Here is a 26,112-nt window from a genome sequence, read left to right on the forward strand (position 1 = left end):
ATCGTTTTCTGCCTAGAATCACACCATGAGTCTGTGTGCACACAGGAATTGTTGTCAGAGATTTAATTCGTGTTGCTCTTGTTCTGTAAGACTTGCACTCGTAGGAAAGGGGCAGCTTGTTTTCTTGAACTGTAATGGTTAGCATTCAGCACAAATCACTATCTCACAGATGAGAGGCAAATGGTAACACATTTGAAAACAGCAGGGTAGATTTTCCTTCACCTCCTGCAATGGGTGAGGTTGTTCCTACATGTTCAAAACTCCAATTAATCCTTACCACAGGTGATCTTACATACATCTCTACAGTCTTCATGCAGTTGTGCAAGCGTCCATGCAGATCTCTCTTGCACCTGACAATACACAGTCTCCAGAAACACACTCTTAGCACACAGGCAGCTGCTTCTCCTGCATTCCCATGCTTACTATTCAGCACTGTGAGGTATTTCAGATAGCAGTGTGTAACGCTAACACATTCAACATCACCAAGGCTCATTTCCTTTGCTCTAGTCTAATCACTCACCCAGGTTCCACATGCTCATGGTCTCAAGTAGCTGTTAGGACATGTGCTCTTTTCTGCCTCTCTAAACTATAAGGAAAATGTGTCAGGCTGTTACAGTAATTATCACTTGCTCTACCACAGTGGCAAATGTGCTTTGAAATTGCCAATCAAATATCGTTTTCTGCCTAGAATCACACCATGAGTCTGTGTCCACACAGGAATTGTTGTCAGAGATTTAATTTGTGTTACTCTTGTTCTGTAAGACTTGCACTCGTAGGAAAGGGGCAGCTTGTTTTCTTGAACTGTGATGGTTAGCGTTCAGCACAAATCACTATCGCACAGATGAGAGGCAAATGGTAACACATTTGAAAACAACAGGGTACATTTTCCTTCTACTCTTGCAATGGGTGAGATAGTTCCTACATGTTCAAAACTCCAATTAACCCTTACCACAGGTGATCTTACATACATCTCTGCAGTCTTCATGCAGTTGTGCAAGCGTCCATGCAGATCTCTCTTGCACCTGACAATACACAGTCTCCAGAAACACACTCTTAGCACACAGGCAGCTGTTTCTCCTGCATTCCCATGCTTACTATTCAGCACTGTGTGGTATTTCAGATAACAGTGTGTAACGCTAACACATTCAACATCACCAAGGCTCATTTCCTTTGCTCTAGTCTAATCACTCACCCAGGTTCCACATGCTCATGGTCTCAAATAGCTGTTAGGACATGTGCTCTTTTCTGCCTCTCTAAACTATAAGGAAAATGTGTCAGGCTGTTACAGTAATTATCACTTGCTCTACCACAGTAGTAAATGTGCTTTGAAATTGCCAATCAAATATCGTTTTCCGCCTAGAATCACACCATGAGTCTGTGTGCACACAGGAATTGTTGTCAGAGATTTAATTCATGTTGCTCTTGTTCTGTAAGACTTGCACTCGTAGGAAAGGGGCAGCTTGTTTTCTTGAACTGTGATGGTTAGCATTCAGCACAAATCACTATCTCACAGATGAGAGGCAAATGGTAACACATTTGAAAACAGCAGGTAGATTTTCCTTCCACTCCTGCAATGGGTGAGGTAGTTCCTACATGTTCAAAACACCAATCAATCCTTACCACAGGTGATCTTACATACATCTCTGCAGTCTTCATGCAGTTGTGCAAGCGTCCATGCAGAACTCTCTTGCACCTGACAATACACAGTCTCCAGAAACACACTCTTAGCACACAGGCAGCTGCTTCTCCTGCATTCCCATGCTTACTAATCAGCACTGTGTGGTATTTCAGATAGCAGTGTGTAACGCTAACACATTCAACATTACCAAGGCTCATTTCCTTTGCTCTAGTCTAATCACTCACCCAGGTTCCACATGCTCATGGTCTGAAGTAGCTGTTAGGACATGTGCTCTTTTCTGCCTCTCTAAACTATAAGCAAAATGTGTCAGGCTGTTACAGTAATTATCACTTGCTCTACCACAGTAGTAAATGTGCTTTGAAATTGCCAATCAAATATCGTTTTCTGCCTAGAATCACACCATGAGTCTGTGTGCACACAGGAATTGCTGTCAGAGATTTAATTCGTGTTGCTCTTGTTCTGTAAGACTTGCACTCGTAGGAAAGGGGCAGCTTGTTTTCTTGAACTGTGATGGTTAGCATTCAGCACAAATCACTATCTCACAGATGAGAGGCAAATGGTAACACATTTGAAAACAGCAGGTAGATTTTCCTTCCACTCCTGCAATGGGTGAGGTAGTTCCTACATGTTCAAAACTCCAATTAACCCTTACCACAGGTGATCTTACATACATCTCTGCAGTCTTCATGCAGTTGTGTAAGCGTCCATGCAGATCTCTCTTGCACCTGACAATACACAGTCTCCAGAAACACACTCTTAGCACACAGGCAGCTGCTTCTCCTGCATTCCCATGCTTACTATTCAGCACTGTGTGGTATTTCAGATAGCAGTGTGTAACGCTAACACATTCAACATCACCAAGGCTCATTTCCTTTGCTCTAGGCTAATCACTCACCCAGGTTCTACATGCTCATGGTCTCAAGTAGCTGTTAGGACATGTGCTCTTTTCTGCCTCTCTAAACTATAAGGAAAATGTGTCAGGCTGTTACAGTAATTATCACTTGCTCTACCACAGTAGTAAATGTGCTCTGAAATTGCCAATCAAATATCGTTTTCTGCCTAGAATCACACCATGAGTCTGTGTGCACACAGGAATTGTTGTCAGAGATTTAATTCGTGTTGCTCTTGTTCTGTAAGACTTGCACTCGTAGGAAAGGGGCAGCTTGCTTTCTTGAACTGTGATGGTTAGCATTCAGCACAAATCACTATCTCACAGATGAGAGGCAAATGGTAACACATTTGAAAACAACAGGGTAGATTTCCTTCCACTCCTGCAATGGGTGAGGTAGTTCCTACATGTTCAAAACTCCAATTAACCCTTACCACAGGTGATCTTACATACATCTCTGCAGTCTTCATGCAGTTGTGTAAGCGTCCATGCAGATCTCTCTTGCACCTGACAATACACAGTCTCCAGTAACACACTCTTAGCACACAGGCAGCTGCTTCTCCTGCATTCCCATGCTTACTATTCAGCACTGTGTGGTATTTCAGATAGCAGTGTGTAACGCTAACACATTCAACATCACCAAGGCTCATTTCCTTTGCTCTAGTCTAATCACTCACCCAGGTTCCACATGCTCATGGTCTCAAGTAGCTGTTAGGACATATGCTCTTTTCTGCCTCTCTAAACTATAAGGAAAATGTGTCAGGCTGTTACAGTAATTATCACTTGCTCTACCACAGTAGTAAATGTGCTTTGAAATTGCCAATCAAATATTGTTTTCCGCCTAGAGTCACACCATGAGTCTGTGTGCACACAGGAATTGTTGTCAGAGATTTAATTCGTGTTGCTCTTGTTCTGTAAGACTTGCACTCGTAGGAAAGGGGCAGCTTGTTTTCTTGAACTGTGATGGTTAGCATTCAGCACAAATCACTATCTCACAGATGAGAGGCAAATGGTAACACATTTGAAAACAACAGGGTACATTTTCCTTCTACTCTTGCAATGGGTGAGGTAGTCCCTACATGTTCAAAACTCCAATTAACCCTTACCACAGGTGATCTTACATACATCTCTGCAGTCTTCATGCAGTTGTGCAAGCGTCCATGCAGATCTCTCTTGCACCTGACAATACACAGTCTCCAGAAACACACTCTTAGCACACAGGCAGCTGTTTCTCCTGCATTCCCATGCTTACTATTCAGCACTGTGAGGTATTTCAGATAGCAGTGTGTAACGCTAACACATTCAACATCACCACGGCTCATTTCCTTTGCTCTAGTCTAATCACTCACCCAGGTTCCACATGCTCATGGTCTCAAGTAGCTGTTAGGACATGTGCTCTTTTCTGCCTCTCTAAACTATAAGTAAAATGTGTCAGGCTGTTACAGTAATTATCACTTGCTCTACCACAGTGGTAAATGTGCTTTGAAATTGCCAATCAAATATCGTTTTTTGCCTAGAATCACACCATGAGTCTGTGTGCACACAGGAATTGTTGTCAGAGATTTAATTTGTGTTGCTCTTGTTCTGTAAGACTTGCACTCGTAGGAAAGGGGCAGCTTGTTTTCTTGAACTGTGATGGTTAGCATTCAGCACAAATCACTATCTCACAGATGAGAGGCAAATGGTAACACATTTGAAAACAACAGGGTACATTTTCCTTCCACTCCTGCAATGGGTGAGGTAGTTCCTACATGTTCAAAACTCCAATTAACCCTTACCACAGGTGATCTTACATACATCTCTGCAGTCTTCATGCAGTTGTGCAAGCGTCCATGCAGAACTCTCTTGCACCTGACAATACACAGTCTCCAGAAACACACTCTTAGCACACAGGCAGCTGCTTCTCCTGCATTCCCATGCTTACTATTCAGCACTGTGTGGTATTTCAGATAGCAGTGTGTAACGCTAACACATTCAACATTACCAAGGCTCATTTCCTTTGCTCTAGTCTAATCACTCACCCAGGTTCCACATGCTCATGGTCTCAAGTAGCTGTTAGGACATGTGCTCTTTTCTGCCTCTCTAAACTATAAGGAAAATGTGTCAGGCTGTTACAGTAATTATCACTTGCTCTACCACAGTGGTAAATGTGCTTTGAAATTGCCAATCAAATATCGTTTTCCGCCTAGAATCACACCATGAGTCTGTGTGCACACAGGAATTGTTGTCAGAGATTTAATTCGTGTTGCTCTTGTTCTGTAAGACTTGCACTCGTAGGAAAGGGGCAGCTTGCTTTCTTGAACTGTGATGGTTAGCATTCAGCACAAATCACTATCTCACAGATGAGAGGCAAATGGTAACACATTTGAAAACAACAGGGTAGATTTTCCTTCCACTCCTGCAATGGGTGAGGTAGTTCCTACATGTTCAAAACTCCAATTAACCCTTACCACAGGTGATCTTACATACATCTTTGCAGTCTTCATGCAGTTGTGTAAGCGTCCATGCAGATCTCTCTTGCACCTGACAATACACAGTCTCCAGAAACACACTTTTAGCACACAGGCAGCTGCTTTTCCTGCATTCCCATGCTTACTATTCAGCACTGTGTGGTATTTCAGATAGCAGTGTGTAACGCTAACACATTCAACATCACCAAGGCTCATTTCCTTTGCTCTAGTCTAATCACTCACCCAGGTTCCACATGCTCATGGTCTCAAGTAGCTGTTAGGACATATGCTCTTTTCTGCCTCTCTAAACTATAAGGAAAATGTGTCAGGCTGTTACAGTAATTATCACTTGCTCTACTACAGTAGTAAAAGTGCTTTGAAATTGCCAATTAAATATCGTTTTCCGCCTAGAATCACACCACGAGTCTGTGTGCACACAGGAATTGTTGTCAGAGATTTAATTCGTGTTACTCTTGTTCTGTAAGACTTGCACTCGTAGGAAAGGGGCAGCTTGTTTTCTTGAACTGTGATGGTTAGCATTCAGCACAAATCACTATCTCACAGATGAGAGGCAAATGGTAACACATTTGAAAACAGCAGGTAGATTTTCCTTCCACTCCTGCAATGGGTGAGGTAGTTCCTACATGTTCAAAACTCCAATTAACCCTTACCACAGGTGATCTTACATACATCTTTGCAGTCTTCATGCAGTTGTGTGAGCGTCCATGCAGATCTCTCTTGCACCTGACAATACACAGTCTCCAGAATCACACTCTTAGCACACAGGCAGCTGCTTCTCCTGCATTCCCATGCTTACTATTCAGCACTGTGTGGTATTTCAGATAGCAGTGTGTAACGCTAACACATTCAACATCACCAAGGCTCATTTCCTTTGCTCTAGGCTAATCACTCACCCAGGTTCTACATGCTCATGGTCTCAAGTAGCTGTTAGGACATGTGCTCTTTTCTGCCTCTCCAAACTATAAGGAAAATGTGTCAGGCTGTTACAGTAATTATCACTTGCTCTACCACAGTAGTAAATGTGCTCTGAAATTGCCAATCAAATATCGTTTTCTGCCTAGAATCACACCATGAGTCTGTGTGCACACAGGAATTGTTGTCAGAGATTTAATTCGTGTTGCTCTTGTTCTGTAAGACTTGCACTCGTAGGAAAGCGGCAGCTTGCTTTCTTGAACTGTGATGGTTAGCATTCAGCACAAATCACTATCTCACAGATGAGAGGCAAATGGTAACACATTTGAAAACAACAGGGTAGATTTTCCTTCCACTCCTGCAATGGGTGAGGTAGTTCCTACATGTTCAAAACTCCAATTAACCCTTACCACAGGTGATCTTACATACATCTTTGCAGTCTTCATGCAGTTGTGTAAGCGTCCATGCAGATCTCTCTTGCACCTGACAATACACAGTCTCCAGAATCACACTCTTAGCACACAGGCAGCTGCTTCTCCTGCATTCCCATGCTTACTATTCAGCACTGTGTGGTATTTCAGATAGCAGTGTGTAACGCTAACACATTCAACATCACCAAGGCTCATTTCCTTTGCTCTTGTCTAATCACTCACCCAGGTTCCACATGCTCATGGTCTCAAGTAGCTGTTAGGACATATGCTCTTTTCTGCCTCTCTAAACTATAAGGAAAATGTGTCAGGCTGTTACAGTAATTATCACTTGCTCTACCACAGTAGTAAATGTGCTTTGAAATTGCCAATCAAATATCGTTTTCCGCCTAGAGTCACACCATGAGTCTGTGTGCACACAGGAATTGTTGTCAGAGATTTAATTCGTGTTGCTCTTGTTCTGTAAGACTTGCACTCGTAGGAAAGGGGCAGCTTGTTTTCTTGAACTGTGATGGTTAGCATTCAGCACAAATCACTATCTCACAGATGAGAGGCAAATGGTAACACATTTGAAAACAGCAGGTAGATTTTCCTTCCACTCCTGCAATGGGTGAGGTAGTTCCTACATGTTCAAAACTCCAATTAATCCTTACCACAGGTGATCTTACATACATCTCTGCAGTCTTCATGCAGTTGTGCAAGCGTCCATGCAGATCTCTCTTGCACCTGACAATACACAGTCTCCAGAAACACACTCTTAGCACACAGGCAGCTGCTTCTCCTGCATTCCCTTGCTTACTATTCAGCACTGTGTGGTATTTCAGATAGCAGTGTGTAACGCTAACACATTCAACATTACCAAGGCTCATTTCCTTTGCTCTAGTCTAATCACTCACCCAGGTTCCACATGCTCATGGTCTCAAGTAGCTGTTAGGACATGTGCTCTTTTCTGCCTCTCTAAACTATAAGCAAAATGTGTCAGGCTGTTACAGTAATTATCACTTGCTCTACCACAGTAGTAAATGTGCTTTGAAATTGCCAATCAAATATCGTTTTCTGCCTAGAATCACACCATGAGTCTGTGTGCACACAGGAATTGTTGTCAGAGATTTAATTTGTGTTGCTCTTGTTCTGTAAGACTTGCACTCGTAGGAAAGGGGCAGCTTGCTTTCTTGAACTGTGATGGTTAGCATTCAGCACAAATCACTATCTCACAGATGAGAGGCAAATGGTAACACATTTGAAAACAACAGGGTAGATTTTCCTTCCACTCCTGCAATGGGTGAGGTAGTTCCTACATGTTCAAAACTCCAATTAACCCTTACCACAGGTGATCTTACATACATCTCTGCAGTCTTCATGCAGTTGTGTAAACGTCCATGCAGATCTCTCTTGCACCTGACAATACACAGTCTCCAGAAACACACTCTTAGCACACAGGCAGCTTCTTCTCCTGCATTCCCATGCTTACTATTCAGCACTGTGTGGTATTTCAGATAGCAGTGTGTAACGCTAACACATTCAACATCACCAAGGCTCATTTCCTTTGCTCTAGGCTAATCACTCACCCAGGTTCTACATGCTCATGGTCTCAAGTAGCTGTTAGGACATGTGCTCTTTTCTGCCTCTCTAAACTATAAGGAAAATGTGTCAGGCTGTTACAGTAATTATCACTTGCTCTACCACAGTAGTAAATGTGCTCTGAAATTGCCAATCAAATATCGTTTTCTGCCTAGAATCACACCATGAGTCTGTGTGCACACAGGAATTGTTGTCAGAGATTGAATTCGTGTTGCTCTTGTTCTGTAAGACTTGCACTCGTAGGAAAGGGGCAGCTTGTTTTCTTGAACTGTAATGGTTAGCATTCAGCACAAATCACTATCTCACAGATGAGAGGCAAATGGTAACACATTTGAAAACAGCAGGGTAGATTTTCCTTCACCTCCTGCAATGGGTGAGGTTGTTCCTACATGTTCAAAACTCCAATTAATCCTTACCACAGGTGATCTTACATACATCTCTACAGTCTTCATGCAGTTGTGCAAGCGTCCATGCAGATCTCTCTTGCACCTGACAATACACAGTCTCCAGAAACACACTCTTAGCACACAGGCAGCTGCTTCTCCTAAATTCCCATGCTTACTATTCAGCACTGTGAGGTATTTCAGATAGCAGTGTGTAACGCTAACACATTCAACATCACCAAGGCTCATTTCCTTTGCTCTAGTCTAATCACTCACCCAGGTTCCACATGCTCATGGTCTCAAGTAGCTGTTAGGACATGTGCTCTTTTCTGCCTCTCTAAACTATAAGGAAAATGTGTCAGGCTGTTACAGTAATTATCACTTGCTCTACCACAGTGGTAAATGTGCTTTGAAATTGCCAATCAAATATCGTTTTCTGCCTAGAATCACACCATGAGTCTGTGTCCACACAGGAATTGTTGTCAGAGATTTAATTTGTGTTACTCTTGTTCTGTAAGACTTGCACTCGTAGGAAAGGGGCAGCTTGTTTTCTTGAACTGTGATGGTTAGCATTCAGCACAAATCACTATCTCACAGATGAGAGGCAAATGGTAACTCTTTTGAAAACAACAGGGTACATTTTCCTTCTACTCTTGCAATGGGTGAGGTAGTTCCTACATGTTCAAAACTCCAATTAACCCTTACCACAGGCGATCTTACATACATCTCTGCAGTCTTCATGCAGTTGTGCAAGCGTCCATGCAGATCTCTCTTGCACCTGACAATACACAGTCTCCAGAAACACACTCTTAGCACACAGGCAGCTGCTTCTCCTGTATTCCCATGCTTACTAATAAGCACTGTGTGGTATTTCAGATAGCAGTGTGTAACGCTAACACATTCAACATTACCAAGGCTCATTTCCTTTGCTCTAGTCTAATCACTCACCCAGGTTCCACATGCTCATGGTCTCAAGTAGCTGTTAGGGCATTTGCTCTTTTCTGCCTCTCTAAACTATAAGCAAAATGTGTCAGGCTGTTACAGTAATTATCACTTGCTCTACCACAGTAGTAAATGTGCTTTGAAATTGCCAATCAAATATCGTTTTCTGCCTAGAATCACACCATGAGTCTGTGTGCACACAGGAATTGTTGTCAGAGATTTAATTTGTGTTGCTCTTGTTCTGTAAGACTTGCACTTGTAGGAAAGGGGCAGCTTGCTTTCTTGAACTGTGATGGTTAGCATTCAGCACAAATCACTATCTCACAGATGAGAGGCAAATGGTAACACATTTGAAAACAACAGGGTAGATTTCCTTCCACTCCTGCAATGGGTGAGGTAGTTCCTACATGTTCAAAACTCCAATTAACCCTTACCACAGGTGATCTTACATACATCTCTGCAGTCTTCATGCAGTTGTGTAAGCGTCCATGCAGATCTCTCTTGCACCTGACAATACACAGTCTCCAGAAACACACTCTTAGCACACAGGCAGCTTCTTCTCCTGCATTCCCATGCTTACTATTCAGCACTGTGTGGTATTTCAGATAGCAGTGTGTAACGCTAACACATTCAACATCACCAAGGCTCATTTCCTTTGCTCTAGGCTAATCACTCACCCAGGTTCTACATGCTCATGGTCTCAAGTAGCTGTTAGGACATGTGCTCTTTTCTGCCTCTCTAAACTATAAGGAAAATGTGTCAGGCTGTTACAGTAATTATCACTTGCTCTACCACAGTAGTAAATGTGCTCTGAAATTGCCAATCAAATATCGTTTTCTGCCTAGAATCACACCATGAGCCTGTGTGCACACAGGAATTGTTGTCAGAGATTTAATTCGTGTTGCTCTTGTTCTGTAAGACTTGCACTCGTAGGAAAGCGGCAGCTTGCTTTCTTGAACTGTGATGGTTAGCATTCAGCACAAATCACTATCTCACAGATGAGAGGCCAATGGTAACACATTTGAAAACAACAGGGTAGATTTTCCTTCCACTCCTGCAATGGGTGAGGTAGTTCCTACATGTTCAAAACTCCAATTAACCCTTACCACAGGTGATCTTACATACATCTTTGCAGTCTTCATGCAGTTGTGTAAGCGTCCATGCAGATCTCTCTTGCACCTGACAATACACAGTCTCCAGAATCACACTCTTAGCACACAGGCAGCTGCTTCTCCTGCATTCCCATGCTTACTATTCAGCACTGTGTGGTATTTCAGATAGCAGTGTGTAACGCTAACACATTCAACATCACCAAGGCTCATTTCCTTTGCTCTAGTCTAATCACTCACCCAGGTTCCACATGCTCATGGTCTCAAGTAGCTGTTAGGACATATGCTCTTTTCTGCCTCTCTAAACTATAAGGAAAATGTGTCAGGCTGTTACAGTAATTATCACTTGCTCTACCACAGTAGTAAATGTGCTTTGAAATTGCCAATCAAATATCGTTTTCCGCCTAGAGTCACACCATGAGTCTGTGTGCACACAGGAATTGTTGTCAGAGATTTAATTCGTGTTGCTCTTGTTCTGTAAGACTTGCACTCGTAGGAAAGGGGCAGCTTGTTTTCTTGAACTGTGATGGTTAGCATTCAGCACAAATCACTATCTCACAGATGAGAGGCAAATGGTAACACATTTGAAAACAGCAGGTAGATTTTCCTTCCACTCCTGCAATGGGTGAGGTAGTTCCTACGTGTTCAAAACTCCAATTAATCCTTACCACAGGTGATCTTACATACATCTCTGCAGTCTTCATGCAGTTGTGCAAGCGTCCATGCAGATCTCTCTTGCACCTGACAATACACAGTCTCCAGAAACACACTCTTAGCACACAGGCAGCTGCTTCTCCTGCATTCCCTTGCTTACTATTCAGCACTGTGTGGTATTTCAGATAGCAGTGTGTAACGCTAACACATTCAACATTACCAAGGCTCATTTCCTTTGCTCTAGTCTAATCACTCACCCAGGTTCCACATGCTCATGGTCTCAAGTAGCTGTTAGGACATGTGCTCTTTTCTGCCTCTCTAAACTATAAGCAAAATTTGTCAGGCTGTTACAGTAATTATCACTTGCTCTACCACAGTAGTAAATGTGCTTTGAAATTGCCAATCAAATATCGTTTTCTGCCTAGAATCACACCATGAGTCTGTGTGCACACAGGAATTGTTGTCAGAGATTTAATTTGTGTTGCTCTTGTTCTGTAAGACTTGCACTCGTAGGAAAGGGGCAGCTTGCTTTCTTGAACTGTGATGGTTAGCATTCAGCACAAATCACTATCTCACAGATGAGAGGCAAATGGTAACACATTTGAAAACAACAGGGTAGATTTTCCTTCCACTCCTGCAATGGGTGAGGTAGTTCCTACATGTTCAAAACTCCAATTAACCCTTACCACAGGTGATCTTACATACATCTCTGCAGTCTTCATGCAGTTGTGTAAGCGTCCATGCAGATCTCTCTTGCACCTGACAATACACAGTCTCCAGAAACACACTCTTAGCACACAGGCAGCTTCTTCTCCTGCATTCCCATGCTTACTATTCAGCACTGTGTGGTATTTCAGATAGCAGTGTGTAACGCTAACACATTCAACATCACCAAGGCTCATTTCCTTTGCTCTAGGCTAATCACTCACCCAGGTTCTACATGCTCATGGTCTCAAGTAGCTGTTAGGACATGTGCTCTTTTCTGCCTCTCTAAACTATAAGGAAAATGTGTCAGGCTGTTACAGTAATTATCACTTGCTCTACCACAGTAGTAAATGTGCTCTGAAATTGCCAATCAAATATCGTTTTCTGCCTAGAATCACACCATGAGTCTGTGTGCACACAGGAATTGTTGTCAGAGATTTAATTCGTGTTGCTCTTGTTCTGTAAGACTTGCACTCGTAGGAAAGGGGCAGCTTGTTTTCTTGAACTGTAATGGTTAGCATTCAGCACAAATCACTATCTCACAGATGAGAGGCAAATGGTAACACATTTGAAAACAGCAGGGTAGATTTTCCTTCACCTCCTGCAATGGGTGAGGTTGTTCCTACATGTTCAAAACTCCAATTAATCCTTACCACAGGTGATCTTACATACATCTCTACAGTCTTCATGCAGTTGTGCAAGCGTCCATGCAGATCTCTCTTGCACCTGACAATACACAGTCTCCAGAAACACACTCTTAGCACACAGGCAGCTGCTTCTCCTGCATTCCCATGCTTACTATTCAGCACTGTGAGGTATTTCAGATAGCAGTGTGTAACGCTAACACATTCAACATCACCAAGGCTCATTTCCTTTGCTCTAGTCTAATCACTCACCCAGGTTCCACATGCTCATGGTCTCAAGTAGCTGTTAGGACATGTGCTCTTTTCTGCCTCTCTAAACTATAAGGAAAATGTGTCAGGCTGTTACAGTAATTATCACTTGCTCTACCACAGTGGCAAATGTGCTTTGAAATTGCCAATCAAATATCGTTTTCTGCCTAGAATCACACCATGAGTCTGTGTCCACACAGGAATTGTTGTCAGAGATTTAATTTGTGTTACTCTTGTTCTGTAAGACTTGCACTCGTAGGAAAGGGGCAGCTTGTTTTCTTGAACTGTGATGGTTAGCGTTCAGCACAAATCACTATCGCACAGATGAGAGGCAAATGGTAACACATTTGAAAACAACAGGGTACATTTTCCTTCTACTCTTGCAATGGGTGAGATAGTTCCTACATGTTCAAAACTCCAATTAACCCTTACCACAGGTGATCTTACATACATCTCTGCAGTCTTCATGCAGTTGTGCAAGCGTCCATGCAGATCTCTCTTGCACCTGACAATACACAGTCTCCAGAAACACACTCTTAGCACACAGGCAGCTGTTTCTCCTGCATTCCCATGCTTACTATTCAGCACTGTGTGGTATTTCAGATAACAGTGTGTAACGCTAACACATTCAACATCACCAAGGCTCATTTCCTTTGCTCTAGTCTAATCACTCACCCAGGTTCCACATGCTCATGGTCTCAAATAGCTGTTAGGACATGTGCTCTTTTCTGCCTCTCTAAACTATAAGGAAAATGTGTCAGGCTGTTACAGTAATTATCACTTGCTCTACCACAGTAGTAAATGTGCTTTGAAATTGCCAATCAAATATCGTTTTCCGCCTAGAATCACACCATGAGTCTGTGTGCACACAGGAATTGTTGTCAGAGATTTAATTCATGTTGCTCTTGTTCTGTAAGACTTGCACTCGTAGGAAAGGGGCAGCTTGTTTTCTTGAACTGTGATGGTTAGCATTCAGCACAAATCACTATCTCACAGATGAGAGGCAAATGGTAACACATTTGAAAACAGCAGGTAGATTTTCCTTCCACTCCTGCAATGGGTGAGGTAGTTCCTACATGTTCAAAACACCAATCAATCCTTACCACAGGTGATCTTACATACATCTCTGCAGTCTTCATGCAGTTGTGCAAGCGTCCATGCAGAACTCTCTTGCACCTGACAATACACAGTCTCCAGAAACACACTCTTAGCACACAGGCAGCTGCTTCTCCTGCATTCCCATGCTTACTATTCAGCACTGTGTGGTATTTCAGATAGCAGTGTGTAACGCTAACACATTCAACATTACCAAGGCTCATTTCCTTTGCTCTAGTCTAATCACTCACCCAGGTTCCACATGCTCATGGTCTGAAGTAGCTGTTAGGACATGTGCTCTTTTCTGCCTCTCTAAACTATAAGCAAAATGTGTCAGGCTGTTACAGTAATTATCACTTGCTCTACCACAGTAGTAAATGTGCTTTGAAATTGCCAATCAAATATCGTTTTCTGCCTAGAATCACACCATGAGTCTGTGTGCACACAGGAATTGCTGTCAGAGATTTAATTCGTGTTGCTCTTGTTCTGTAAGACTTGCACTCGTAGGAAAGGGGCAGCTTGTTTTCTTGAACTGTGATGGTTAGCATTCAGCACAAATCACTATCTCACAGATGAGAGGCAAATGGTAACACATTTGAAAACAGCAGGTAGATTTTCCTTCCACTCCTGCAATGGGTGAGGTAGTTCCTACATGTTCAAAACTCCAATTAACCCTTACCACAGGTGATCTTACATACATCTCTGCAGTCTTCATGCAGTTGTGTAAGCGTCCATGCAGATATCTCTCTTGCACCTGACAATACACAGTCTCCAGAAACACACTCTTAGCACACAGGCAGCTGCTTCTCCTGCATTCCCATGCTTACTATTCAGCACTGTGTGGTATTTCAGATAGCAGTGTGTAACGCTAACACATTCAACATCACCAAGGCTCATTTCCTTTGCTCTAGGCTAATCACTCACCCAGGTTCTACATGCTCATGGTCTCAAGTAGCTGTTAGGACATGTGCTCTTTTCTGCCTCTCTAAACTATAAGGAAAATGTGTCAGGCTGTTACAGTAATTATCACTTGCTCTACCACAGTAGTAAATGTGCTCTGAAATTGCCAATCAAATATCGTTTTCTGCCTAGAATCACACCATGAGTCTGTGTGCACACAGGAATTGTTGTCAGAGATTTAATTCGTGTTGCTCTTGTTCTGTAAGACTTGCACTCGTAGGAAAGGGGCAGCTTGCTTTCTTGAACTGTGATGGTTAGCATTCAGCACAAATCACTATCTCACAGATGAGAGGCAAATGGTAACACATTTGAAAACAACAGGGTAGATTTCCTTCCACTCCTGCAATGGGTGAGGTAGTTCCTACATGTTCAAAACTCCAATTAACCCTTACCACAGGTGATCTTACATACATCTCTGCAGTCTTCATGCAGTTGTGTAAGCGTCCATGCAGATCTCTCTTGCACCTGACAATACACAGTCTCCAGTAACACACTCTTAGCACACAGGCAGCTGCTTCTCCTGCATTCCCATGCTTACTATTCAGCACTGTGTGGTATTTCAGATAGCAGTGTGTAACGCTAACACATTCAACATCACCAAGGCTCATTTCCTTTGCTCTAGTCTAATCACTCACCCAGGTTCCACATGCTCATGGTCTCAAGTAGCTGTTAGGACATGTGTTCTTTTCTGCCTCTCTAAACTATAAGGAAAATGTGTCAGGCTGTTACAGTAATTATCACTTGCTCTACCACAGTAGTAAATGTGCTTTGAAATTGCCAATCAAATATTGTTTTCCGCCTAGAGTCACACCATGAGTCTGTGTGCACACAGGAATTGTTGTCAGAGATTTAATTCGTGTTGCTCTTGTTCTGTAAGACTTGCACTCGTAGGAAAGGGGCAGCTTGTTTTCTTGAACTGTGATGGTTAGCATTCAGCACAAATCACTATCTCACAGATGAGAGGCAAATGGTAACACATTTGAAAACAGCAGGTAGATTTTCCTTCCACTCCTGCAATGGGTGAGGTAGTTCCTACATGTTCAAAACTCCAATTAATCCTTACCACAGGTGATCTTACATACATCTCTGCAGTCTTCATGCAGTTGTGCAAGCGTCCATGCAGATCTCTCTTGCACCTGACAATACACAGTCTCCAGAAACACACTCTTAGCACACAGGCAGCTGCTTCTCCTGCATTCCCATGCTTACTATTCAGCACTGTGTGGTATTTCAGATAGCAGTGTGTAACGCTAACACATTCAACATCACCAAGGCTCATTTCCTTTGCTCTAGTCTAATCACTCACCCAGGTTCCACATGCTCATGGTCTCAAGTAGCTGTTAGGACATATGCTCTTTTCTGCCTCTCTAAACTATAAGGAAAATGTGTCAGGCTGTTACAGTAATTATCACTTGCTCTACCACAGTAGTAAATGTGCTTTGAAATTGCCAATCAAATATTGTTTTCCGCCTAGAGTCACACCATGAGTCTGTGTGCACACAGGAATTGTTGTCAGAGATTTAATTCGTGTTGCTCTTGTTCTGTAAGACTTGCACTCGTAGGAAAGGGGCAGCTTGTTTTCTTGAACTGTGATGGTTAGCATTCAGCACAAATCACTATCTCACAGATGAGAGGCAAATGGTAACACATTTGAAAACAGCAGGTAGATTTTCCTTCCACTCCTGCAATGGGTGAGGTAGTTCCTACATGTTCAAAACTCCAATTAATCCTTACCACAGGTGATCTTACATACATCTCTGCAGTCTTCATGCAGTTGTGCAAGCGTCCATGCAGATCTCTCTTGCACCTGACAATACACAGTCTCCAGAAACACACTCTTAGCACACAGGCAGCTGCTTCTCCTGCATTCCCTTGCTTACTATTCAGCACTGTGTGGTATTTCAGATAGCAGTGTGTAACGCTAACACATTCAACATTACCAAGGCTCATTTCCTTTGCTCTAGTCTAATCACTCACCCAGGTTCCACATGCTCATGGTCTCAAGTAGCTGTTAGGACATGTGCTCTTTTCTGCCTCTCTAAACTATAAGCAAAATGAGTCAGGCTGTTACAGTAATTATCACTTGCTCTACCACAGTAGTAAATGTGCTTTGAAATTGCCAATCAAATATCGTTTTCTGCCTAGAATCACACCATGAGTCTGTGTGCACACAGGAATTGTTGTCAGAGATTTAATTTGTGTTGCTCTTGTTCTGTAAGACTTGCACTCGTAGGAAAGGGGCAGCTTGCTTTCTTGAACTGTGATGGTTAGCATTCAGCACAAATCACTATCTCACAGATGAGAGGCAAATGCTAACACATTTGAAAACAACAGGGTAGAATTTCCTTCCACTCCTGCAATGGGTGAGGTAGCTCCTACAAGTTCAAAACTCCAATTAACCCTTACCACAGGTGATCTTACATACATCTCTGCAGTCTTCATGCAGTTGTGTAAGCGTCCATGCAGATCTCTCTTGCACCTGACAATACACAGTCTCCAGAAACACACTCTTAGCACACAGGCAGCTTCTTCTCCTGCATTCCCATGCTTACTATTCAGCACTGTGTGGTATTTCAGATAGCAGTGTGTAACGCTAACACATTCAACATCACCAAGGCTCATTTCCTTTGCTCTAGGCTAATCACTCACCCAGGTTCTACATGCTCATGGTCTCAAATAGCTGTTAGGACATGTGCTCTTTTCTGCCTCTCTAAACTATAAGGAAAATGTGTCAGGCTGTTACAGTAATTATCACTTGCTCTATCACAGTAGTAAATGTGCTCTGAAATTGCCAATCAAATATCGTTTTCTGCCTAGAATCACACCATGAGTCTGTGTGCACACAGGAATTGTTGTCAGAGATTTAATTCGTGTTGCTCTTGTTTTGTAAGACTTGCACTCGTAGGAAACGGGCAGCTTGTTTTCTTGAACTGTGACGGTTAGCATTCAGCACAAATCACTATCTCACAGATGGGAGGCAAATGGTAACACATTTGAAAACAGCAGGGTAGATTTTCCTTCACCTCCTGCAATGGGTGAGGTAGTTCCTACATGTTCAAAACTCCAATTAATCCTTACCACAGGTGATCTTACATACATCTCTACAGTCTTCATGCAGTTGTGCAAGCGTCCATGCAGATCTCTCTTGCACCTGACAATACACAGTCTCCAGAAACACACTCTTAGCACACAGGCAGCTGCTTCTCCTGCATTCCCATGCTTACTATTCAGCACTGTGAGGTATTTCAGATAGCAGTGTGTAACGCTAACACATTCAACATCACCAAGGCTCATTTCCTTTGCTCTAGTCTAATCACTCACCCAGGTTCCACATGCTCATGGTCTCAAGTAGCTGTTAGGACATGTGCTCTTTTCTGCCTCTCTAAACTATAAGGAAAATGTGTCAGGCTGTTACAGTAATTATCACTTGCTCTACCACAGTGGTAAATGTGCTTTGAAATTGCCAATCAAATATCGTTTTCTGCCTAGAATCACACCATGAGTCTGTGTCCACACAGGAATTGTTGTCAGAGATTTAATTTGTGTTGCTCTTGTTCTGTAAGACTTGCACTCGTAGGAAAGGGGCAGCTTGTTTTCTTGAACTGTGATGGTTAGCATTCAGCACAAATCACTATCTCACAGATGAGAGGCAAATGGTAACACATTTGAAAACAACAGGGTACATTTTCCTTCTACTCTTGCAATGGGTGAGGTAGTCCCTACATGTTCAAAACTCCAATTAACCCTTACCACAGGTGATCTTACATACATCTCTGCAGTCTTCATGCAGTTGTGCAAGCGTCCATGCAGATCTCTCTTGCACCTGACAATACACAGTCTCCAGAAACACACTCTTAGCACACAGGCAGCTGTTTCTCCTGCATTCCCATGCTTACTATTCAGCACTGTGTGGTATTTCAGATAACAGTGTGTAACGCTAACACATTCAACATTACCAAGGCTCATTTCCTTTGCTCTAGTCTAATCACTCACCCAGGTTCCACATGCTCATGGTCTGAAGTAGCTGTTAGGACATGTGCTCTTTTCTGCCTCTCTCAACTATAAGCAAAATGTGTCAGGCTGTTACAGTAATTATCACTTGCTCTACCACAGTAGTAAATGTGCTTTGAAATTGCCAATCAAATATCGTTTTCTGCCTAGAATCACACCATGAGTCTGTGTGCACACAGGAATTGCTGTCAGAGATTTAATTTGTGTTGCTCTTGTTCTGTAAGACTTGCACTCGTAGGAAAGGGGCAGCTTGCTTTCTTGAACTGTGATGGTTAGCATTCAGCACAAATCACTATCTCACAGATGAGAGGGATATGGTAGCACATTTGAAAACAACAGGGTAGATTTTCCTTCCACTCCTGCAATGGGTGAGGTAGTTCCTACATGTTGAAAACTAAAATTAACCCTTACCACAGGTGATCTTACATACATCTCTGCAGTCTTCATGCAGTTGTGTAAGCGTCCATGCAGATCTCTCTTGCACCTGACAATACACAGTCTCCAGAAACACACTCTTAGCACACAGGCAGCTGCTTCTCCTGCATTCCCATGCTTACTATTCAGCACTGTGTGGTATTTCAGATAGCAGTGTGTAACGCTAACACATTCAACATCACCAAGGCTCATTTCCTTTGCTCTAGGCTAATCACTCACCCAGGTTCTACATGCTCATGGTCTCAAGTAGCTGTTAGGACATGTGCTCTTTTCTGCCTCTCTAAACTATAAGGAAAATGTGTCAGGCTGTTACAGTAATTATCACTTGCTCTACCACAGTAGTAAATGTGCTCTGAAATTTCCAATCAAATATCGTTTTCTGCCTAGAATCACACCATGAGTCTGTGTGCACACAGGAATTGTTGTCAGAGATTTAATTCGTGTTGCTCTTGTTTTGTAAGACTTGCACTCGTAGGAAAGGGGCAGCTTGTTTTCTTGAACTGTGATGGTTAGCATTCAGCACAAATCACTATCTCACAGATGGGAGGCAAATGGTAACACATTTGAAAACAGCAGGGTAGATTTTCCTTCACCTCCTGCAATGGGTGAGGTAGTTCCTACATGTTCAAAACTCCAATTAATCCTTACCACAGGTGATCTTACATACATCTCTACAGTCTTCATGCAGTTGTGCAAGCGTCCATGCAGATCTCTCTTGCACCTGACAATACACAGTCTCCAGAAACACATTGTTAGCACACAGGCAGCTGCTTCTCCTGCATTCCCATGCTTACTATTCAGCACTGTGAGGTATTTCAGATAGCAGTGTGTAACGCTAACACATTCAACATCACCAAGGCTCATTTCCTTTGCTCTAGTCTAATCACTCACTCAGGTTCCACATGCTCATGGTCTAAAGTAGCTGTTAGGACATGTGCTCTTTTCTGCCTCTCTAAACTATAAGGAAAATGTGTCAGGCTGTTACAGTAATTATCACTTGCTCTACCACAGTGGTAAATGTGCTTTGAAATTTCCAATCAAATATCGTTTTCTGCCTAGAATCACACCATGAGTCTGTGTCCACACAGGAATTGTTGTCAGAGATTTAATTTGTGTTGCTCTTGTTCTGTAAGACTTGCACTCGTAGGAAAGGGGCAGCTTGTTTTCTTGAACTGTGATGGTTAGCATTCAGCACAAATCACTATCTCACAGATGAGAGGCAAATGGTAACACATTTGAAAACAACAGGGTACATTTTCCTTCTACTCTTGCAATGGGTGTGGTAGTCCCTACATGTTCAAAACACCAATCAATCCTTACCACAGGTGATCTTACATACATCTCTGCATTCTTCATGCAGTTGTGCAAGCGTCCATGCAGATCTCTCTTGCACCTGACAATACACAGTCTCCAGAAACACACTCTTAGCACACAGGCAGCTGTTTGTCCTGCATTCCCATGCTTACTATTCAGCACTGTGTGGTATTTCAGATAACAGTGTCTAACGCTAACACATTCAACATCACCAAGGCTCATTTCCTTTGCTCTAGTCTAATCACTCACCCAGGTTCCACATGCTCATGGTCTCAAATAGCTGTTAGGACATGTGCTCTTTTCTGCCTCTCTAAACTATAAGGAAAATGTGTCAGGCTGTTACAGTAATTATCACTTGCTCTACCACAGTAGTAAATGTGCTTTGAAATTGCCAATCAAATATCGTTTTCCGCCTAGAATCACACCATGAGTCTGTGTGCACACAGGAATTGTTGTCAGAGATTTAATTCATGTTGCTCTTGTTCTGTAAGATTTGCACTCGTAGGAAAGGGGCAGCTTGTTTTCTTGAACTGTGATGGTTAGCATTCAGCACAAATCACTATCTCACAGATGAGAGGCAAATGGTAACACATTTGAAAACAGCAGGTAGATTTTCCTTCCACTCCTGCAATGGGTGAGGTAGTTCCTACATGTTTAAAACACCAATCAATCCTTACCACAGGTGATCTTACATACATCTCTGCAGTCTTCATGCAGTTGTGCAAGCGTCCATGCAGAACTCTCTTGCACCTGACAATACACAGTCTCCAGAAACACACTCTTAGCACACAGGCAGCTGCTTCTCCTGCATTCCAATGCTTACTATTCAGCACTGTGTGGTATTTCAGATAGCAGTTTGTAACGCTAACACATTCAACATTACCAAGGCTCATTTCCTTTGCTCTAGTCTAATCACTCACCCAGGTTCCACATGCTCATGGTCTGAAGTAGCTGTTAGGACATGCGCTCTTTTCTGCCTCTCTAAACTATAAGCAAAATGTGTCAGGCTGTTACAGTAATTATCACTTGCTCTACCACAGTAGTAAATGTGCTTTGAAATTGCCAATCAAATATCGTTTTCTGCCTAGAATCACACCATGAGTCTGTGTGCACACAGGAATTGCTGTCAGAGATTTAATTTGTGTTGCTCTTGTTCTGTAAGACATGCACTCGTAGGAAAGGGGCAGCTTGCTTTCTTGAACTGTGATGGTTAGCATTCAGCACAAATCACTATCTCACAGATGAGAGGCAAATGGTAGAACATTTGAAAACAACAGGGTACATTTTCCTTCCACTCCTGCAATGGGTGAGGTAGTTCCTACATGTTCAAAAACTCCAATTAACCCTTACCACAGGTGATGTTACATACATCTCTGCAGTCTTCATGCAGTTGTGCAAGCGTCCATGCAGAACTCTCTTGCACCTGACAATACACAGTCTCCAGAAACACACTCTTAGCACACAGGCAGCTGCTTCTCCTGCATTCCCATGCTTACTATTCAGCACTGTGTGGTATTTCAGATAGCAGTGTGTAACGCTAACACATTCAACATCACCAAGGCTCATTTCCTTTGCTCTAGTCTAATCACTCACCCAGGTTCCACATGCTCATGGTCTCAAGAAGCTGTTAGGACATGTGCTCTTTTCTGCCTCTCTAAACTATAAGCAAAATGTGTCAGGCTGTTACAGTAATTATCACTTGCTCTACCACAGTAGTAAATGTGCTTTGAAATTGCCAATCAAATATCGTTTTCTGCCTAGAATCACACCATGAGTCTGTGTGCACACAGGAATTGTTGTCAGAGATTTAATTTGTGTTGCTCTTGTTCTGTAAGACTTGCACTCGTAGGAAAGGGGCAGCTTGCTTTCTTGAACTGTGATGGTTAGCATTCAGCACAAATCACTATCTCACAGATGAGAGGCAAATGGTAACACATTTGAAAACAACAGGGTACATTTTCCTTCCACTCCTGCAATGGGTGAGGTAGTTCCTACATGTTCAAAACTCCAATTAACCCTTACCACAGGTGATCTTACATACATCTCTACAGTCTTCATGCAGTTGTGCAAGCGTCCATGCAGATCTCTCTTGCACCTGACAATACACAGTCTCCAGAAACACACTCTTAGCACACAGGCAGCTGCTTCTCCTGCATTCCCATGCTTACTATTCAGCACTGTGAGGTATTTCAGATAGCAGTGTGTAACGCTAACACATTCAACATCACCAAGGCTCATTTCCTTTGCTCTAGTCTAATCACTCACCCAGGTTCCACATGCTCATGGTCTCAAGTAGCTGTTAGGACATGTGCTCTTTTCTGCCTCTCTAAACTATAAGGAAAATGTGTCAGGCTGTTACAGTAATTATCACTTGCTCTACCACAGTGGTAAATGTGCTTTGAAATTGCCAATCAAATATCGTTTTCTGCCTAGAATCACACCATGAGTCTGTGTCCACACAGGAATTGTTGTCAGAGATTTAATTTGTGTTACTCTTGTTCTGTAAGACTTGCACTCGTAGGAAAGGGGCAGCTTGTTTTCTTGAACTGTGATGGTTAGCGTTCAGCACAAATCACTATCTCACAGATGAGAGGCAAATGGTAACACATTTGAAAACAACAGGGTACATTTTCCTTCTACTCTTGCAATGGGTGAGGTAGTTCCTACATGTTCAAAACTCCAATTAACCCTTACCACAGGTGATCTTACATACATCTCTGCAGTCTTCATGCAGTTGTGCAAGCGTCCATGCAGATCTCTCTTGCACCTGACAATACACAGTCTCCAGAAACACACTCTTAGCACACAGGCAGCTGTTTCTCCTGCATTCCCATGCTTACTATTCAGCACTGTGTGGTATTTCAGATAACAGTGTGTAACGCTAACACATTCAACATCACCAAGGCTCATTTCCTTTGCTCTAGTCTAATCACTCACCCAGGTTCCACATGCTCATGGTCTCAAATAGCTGTTAGGACATGTGCTCTTTTCTGCCTCTCTAAACTATAAGGAAAATGTGTCAGGCTGTTACAGTAATTATCACTTGCTCTACCATAGTAGTAAATGTGCTTTGAAATTGCCAATCAAATATCGTTTTCCGCCTAGAATCACACCATGAGTCTGTGTGCACACAGGAATTGTTGTCAGAGATTTAATTCATGTTGCTCTTGTTCTGTAAGATTTGCACTCGTAGGAAAGGGGCAGCTTGTTTTCTTGAACTGTGATGGTTAGCATTCAGCACAAATCCCTATCTCACAGATGAGAGGCAAATGGTAACACATTTGAAAACAGCAGGTAGATTTTCCTTCCACTCCTGCAATGGGTGAGGTAGTTCCTACATGTTCAAAACACCAATCAATCCTTACCACAGGTGATCTTACATACATCTCTGCAGTCTTCATGCAGTTGTGCAAGCGTCCATGCAGAACTCTCTTGCACCTGACAATACACAGTCTCCAGAAACACACTCTTAGCACACAGGCAGCTGCTTCTCCTGCATTCCCATGCTTACTATTCAGCACTGTGTGGTATTTCAGATAGCAGTGTGTAACGCTAACACATTCAACATTACCAAGGCTCATTTCCTTTGCTCTAGTCTAATCACTCACCCAGGTTCCACATGCTCATGGTCTGAAGTAGCTGTTAGGACATGTGCTCTTTTCTGCCTCTCTAAACTATAAGCAAAATGTGTCAGGCTGTTACAGTAATTATCAGTTGCTCTACCACAGTAGTAAATGTGCTTTGAAATTGCCAATCAAATATCGTTTTCTGCCTAGAATCACACCATGAGTCTGTGTGCACACAGGAATTGCTGTCAGAGATTTAATTTGTGTTGCTCTTGTTCTGTAAGACTTGCACTCGTAGGAAAGGGGCAGCTTGCTTTCTTGAACTGTGATGGTTAGCATTCAGCACAAATCACTATCTCACAGATGAGAGGCAAATGGTAGAACATTTGAAAACAACAGGGTACATTTTCCTTCCACTCCTGCAATGGGTGAGGTAGTTCCTACATGTTCAAAAACTCCAATTAACCCTTACCACAGGTGATGTTACATACATCTCTGCAGTCTTCATGCAGTTGTGCAAGCGTCCATGCAGAACTCTCTTGCACCTGACAATACACAGTCTCCAGAAACACACTCTTAGCACACAGGCAGCTGCTTCTCCTGCATTCCCATGCTTACTATTCAGCACTGTGTGGTATTTCAGATAGCAGTGTGTAACGCTAACACATTCAACATCACCAAGGCTCATTTCCTTTGCTCTAGGCTAATCACTCACCCAGGTTCTACATGCTCATGGTCTCAAGTAGCTGTTAGGACATGTGCTCTTTTCTGCCTCTCTAAACTATAAGGAAAATGTGTCAGACTGTTACAGTAATTATCACTTGCTCTACCACAGTAGTAAATGTGCTCTGAAATTGCCAAGCAAATATCGTTTTCTGCCTAGAATCACACCATGAGTCTGTGTGCACACAGGAATTGTTGTCAGAGATTTAATTCGTGTTGCTCTTGTTTTGTAAGACTTGCACTCGTAGGAAAGGGGCAGCTTGTTTTCTTGAACTGTGATGGTTAGCATTCAGCACAAATCACTATCTCACAGATGGGAGGCAAATGGTAACACATTTGAAAACAGCAGGGTAGATTTTCCTTCACCTCCTGCAATGGGTGAGGTAGTTCCTACATGTTCAAAACTCCAATTAATCCTTACCACAGGTGATCTTACATACATCTCTACAGTCTTCATGCAATTGTGCAAGCGTCCATGCAGATCTCTCTTGCACCTGACAATACACAGTCTCCAGAAACACACTCTTAGCACACAGGCAGCTGCTTCTCCTGCATTCCCATGCTTACTATTCAGCACTGTGAGGTATTTCAGATAGCAGTGTGTAACGCTAACACATTCAACATCACCAAGGCTCATTTCCTTTGCTCTAGTCTAATCACTCACCCAGGTTCCACATGCTCATGGTCTCAAGTAGCTGTTAGGACATGTGCTCTTTTCTGCCTCTCTAAACTATAAGGAAAATGTGTCAGGCTGTTACAGTAATTATCACTTGCTCTACCACAGTGGTAAATGTGCTTTGAAATTGCCAATCAAATATCGTTTTCTGCCTAGAATCACACCATGAGTCTGTGTCCACACAGGAATTGTTGTCAGAGATTTAATTTGTGTTGCTCTTGTTCTGTAAGACTTGCACTCGTAGGAAAGGGGCAGCTTGTTTTCTTGAACTGTGATGATTAGCATTCAGCACAAATCACTATCTCACAGATGAGAGGCAAATGGTAACACATTTGAAAACAACAGGGTACATTTTCCTTCTACTCTTGCAATGGGTGAGGTAGTCCCTACATGTTCAAAACTCCAATTAACCCTTACCACAGGTGATCTTACATACATCTCTGCAGTCTTCATGCAGTTGTGCAAGCGTCCATGCAGATCTCTCTTGCACCTGACAATACACAGTCTCCAGAAACACACTCTTAGCACACAGGCAGCTGTTTGTCCTGCATTCCCATGCTTACTATTCAGCACTGTGTGGTATTTCAGATAACAGTGTGTAACGCTAACACATTCAACATCACCAAGGCTCATTTCCTTTGCTCTAGTCTAATCACTCACCCAGGTTCCACATGCTCATGGTCTCAAATAGCTGTTAGGACATGTGCTCTTTTCTGCCTCTATAAA

This window comes from Triturus cristatus, chromosome 1_1, assembly GCF_964204655.1.
Source record: "Triturus cristatus chromosome 1_1, aTriCri1.1, whole genome shotgun sequence".
NCBI classification, from domain to species: Eukaryota; Metazoa; Chordata; class Amphibia; order Caudata; family Salamandridae; genus Triturus; species Triturus cristatus.